The following is a 3,467-nucleotide window of genomic DNA, read 5'->3' as shown; positions in this document are numbered from 1 at the left end:
TTGATTCGTGTTTGGGCAGTTTAATGGGAAAATTTAGGAGGAGGACTCCCCTTTTTCAGTGCAGCTTGACATGTCAGCCACAGACTGATCACAAACTCAGATACGGCTTTTCTCCTGTTTCTGTGTAAAAACACTACAACACAATGCTCCTTCTTCTTGGAAGGTATATTAAAGGAGGGGGTGAGGAAGCAATTTGGTTCTGTTAGCGGGAGTCCTAATTTGTCTCAGAAGCTGCTCCACATATGGTGTCTTTCTTTGTGCTGTGAAAGTGCCCTGCTCTGTTCCTTTTTGCAATTTCTCTCTTTTGAGCCTGCCCATTGGGAGGGAGCAGCCTCAGTTGGAATCACAAGAGCAGAAATGCACAGCTAAAATGGAACTTCAGGAAGACCAGAACAGCTAACCAGAGGTGACCGAGTGTCACACCTGCCTCTGTACTTGCTCATTGGTAACAATGATGCTCAAATCCCATTTTGAAAATCCTCTGAGTTTTAGCAGGTCTTGCACATTTCTGCTGTACTGAAGGCTTAACATTCCTCTGCTCTATCTGTGCAGTAGAGAAGTGTTTTTGTTGTTAGAATACCTTTTGGCTAATGCTCCTTTGATTTTATATATATGGAAAAAGCCTTGCTTTAGTCCTGGTTGGACTCATCAGATCTCTAAAGGGAGAGCCTTTTTTTGCATCTTAAAGAAAACTAGACTTGAAAGGAGTGTGTCTGGCGTAAAAAAATCTGCGCTGCAATAAACTCTGTATTTTTTTCTTCTTTACATTGATAGCATTATTAAAGGATTTGTTTTGACAGCCGTTTTGGTTAAAAGCTATCAAGATAGCAGTGGGCACAAACGAAATGAGAAGAACGAACTGTGGTGGTTTTTCTTCTCAGCCCTGATTGTGGTTTGTGGGGCAGGGCTGGGAGCTGCTCTGGGGACAGGACTGCTGGGGCTGTTCTCATGGCAGGGAACCATCTCAAAGGAGAGAGGGCTCTGAACCCAGGCTGGGGAGTGAGAGCTCCCACAGCCCAGCTCCTAATTCCTGCAGCAGAGCAAAATGGCAGCTTTGCTGCTGCCGCAAAGCCAGAATGTACAGAGATGTCAGAAGAGAAGAAATAAAGATAACGGGGTTTTATGAAGCAGCAGCTGCTTTTCTTGCAGATAAATTCTAATGACCTGCAGTGCTTTAGTGTAGACTAGTTTAATAATTAAAGGAAATGAGGTGATTTTTTTTTTTGAAGATGCAGACAGTAATTCTTTCAGTCGTATGCCCACCTGGATTTTATTATAGCAGCCAATAATGGAAAGTGCACCAGCTTCACTTGTGTGCCAGTGCAAGGACTGCAATAGACAGCCAACAAAAACAGTTCCACAATTGCTGAAATCTTCCTACCCAAAGGATTCATCTGAATTCAGCATCCAACTGTCTGGAGGTCTTATCGCTCGGCCTTGCCTTACGCATGAACCTAACGAGAGCTGGCAGTAACTCGAGCACTTCTGGTAGTGTTCGGGGAGGTGGGAGGTGGCTGAGAATAGATAAGAGTTAGCCAAGATGCTGGCAGTGACTTGGAGGGGGCGAAAAAAAGCCTTCCACAATTATTTTCTTTCCTTGGGAGAGATTCTGTTGCAGCTGTAAAAGCTGCTTCCTGGCAGCTGCTGTGGAAAGGTTTAAAACATAAAAAAGGCTCGGTCCTCTCGATGGGCTTTAGGACTTGCTCCCAGCCCTTGCCCAACCAGCTTCCCAGGGCCTTATTTTTCATTATTAAAACATGCACGTTCAGCAGCAGCAAAACCTCTTGACACAGGGGATGAGCAGTTGTCCTCAATTGGAAGAAGCACCAGCTACTTTGCTACTGGTGGGCCGGAGCAAGCGCACATCTGTCCCAGGTCACCACAGCACAAATTAAATGCCCTGACTCAGAGGCAGGAAGGGGAGGAGGGGAGCTCCGGCATCTCTTTCCCAGGTGTGTTCACTGTATCCTAAATAAACAGCGGTCTACAATGATGTGATTTAAGCAGAGAGATTGGTCTTCTATAGCCAAAGGCTCCTTGGCACAGAAATGAAGGCAGTAAGTGCCCAGTACTGCGTTAATTAGTGTTTTCTGGGAGTTTCGCTAGTCCCTCGCAGCTCTGCGCTTGGACAGCAGCTCGGAGGCCATGCGCTGGTGTTTCGGGTGCTGGTTGGCAGGTTGCTTTCCTTCTTTCAAGGGCAGCTTTGTGCTCACTGCGGGGTGAGAGCAGAGCCCGTGCAGTTTGTGGGCTGGGACCAAGAAGTGGCTGCATCTGCCACTCTCTGCTGTCCTGCTGCGTGGTGGCAGCCACCCCCATGGTGTACAATGCTGGTGGCTGCAGCCTGGCCCGATGGTCGGGGCAGTCTCTGAGAGCCAGTTCCCTGGGGAGATGCTTTGTGTCCCCGTGTCCAGGGAGCAATGGCAGGGCTGTCCCCTGGGCTGCTCTAACTGGAGGATGCTGCAGGCTTAGGTATTGTATCAGAGTACTGAGAGCCCGGATGGGGCTGGCAGGGAGTGAGCAATGAGGTGACCGGTTCAAGATAAGGTTGAGCGTGGTGTTTGTGGGGGAGGCTCCTCCTAAAGCTGTGGCAGGAGCTGCTCAGAGGAGTGGGGCTGGATGCCAGCTGGTCCCAACACCAAGCAGCCTCCCCAGATCCAGCCCAGGGCCCGGTGCTCCCTGCACACGCCTCCACCGAGCTCCCACGCCGTACCTTGAGTTCCCCGGCTGTGTCACCCCAGGCTCGGGCGGGATAGCGGCCACCGCTGACCCCCAGACTGAGCGCTGGCTGCCTGCCGGGAGTTCCCCGAAAGATTTCTGCATGAGCTGCAGCATCTCTGCTAGAAAGCACCACCGCTATTGACTGTAAAATTGGCAGCAATGGGGACTCTGCCACTGTTTTTGCTGGACTGCTCCAGGGTTTATCTATCCTTGCCGTCAAAACCCATCCCTTATTTCTGATCTAAACCTGCCAAGGGGACTCGTGCTCTGCGTTTGGGGCCGGTGCAGGCTCCAGGGGAGGGGGCCTGGGGCAGACATGGCCGGGTTTATGGGATGAGCGACTTTCATACAGTTTCTTGCTCCCTGTGTGAGTTACCCAGGGTTAGTCTCGCTGGGTGGGAGAGGGCTCCACGTATGCTACAATTACTGTAAATTAAAGTAAAATGACTGCAGGAGTAACTTTGTTGTAGAGTCAAAAGCTTTAAATGGGGCAAATCTTGCGGGAGAGGTAATACCTTTTATTAGGTGGAGAAAACAAATTAGCTTTCAGGTACACAAGCCCTTCTTGGCATTATTGTTACTGTTATTATCCCATATTGGTGCTATTAGAAACGAGGGCATTGCATTAGAGGGGAAGCACGTTATGCAAGTGTTTAGACCTACTAGTAACTGCTCTCTGCTGACAGGTATTTGCTTAATGATATGTTGGAGTGAAAGCCAGCAGCAAGGACAAGCATCGGAGGGAGCTG

This window comes from Nyctibius grandis, chromosome 10 (genome assembly GCF_013368605.1).
Source record: "Nyctibius grandis isolate bNycGra1 chromosome 10, bNycGra1.pri, whole genome shotgun sequence".
Taxonomy (NCBI): Eukaryota; Metazoa; Chordata; class Aves; order Nyctibiiformes; family Nyctibiidae; genus Nyctibius; species Nyctibius grandis.
Note: the sequence above shows the minus strand (reverse complement) of the source record.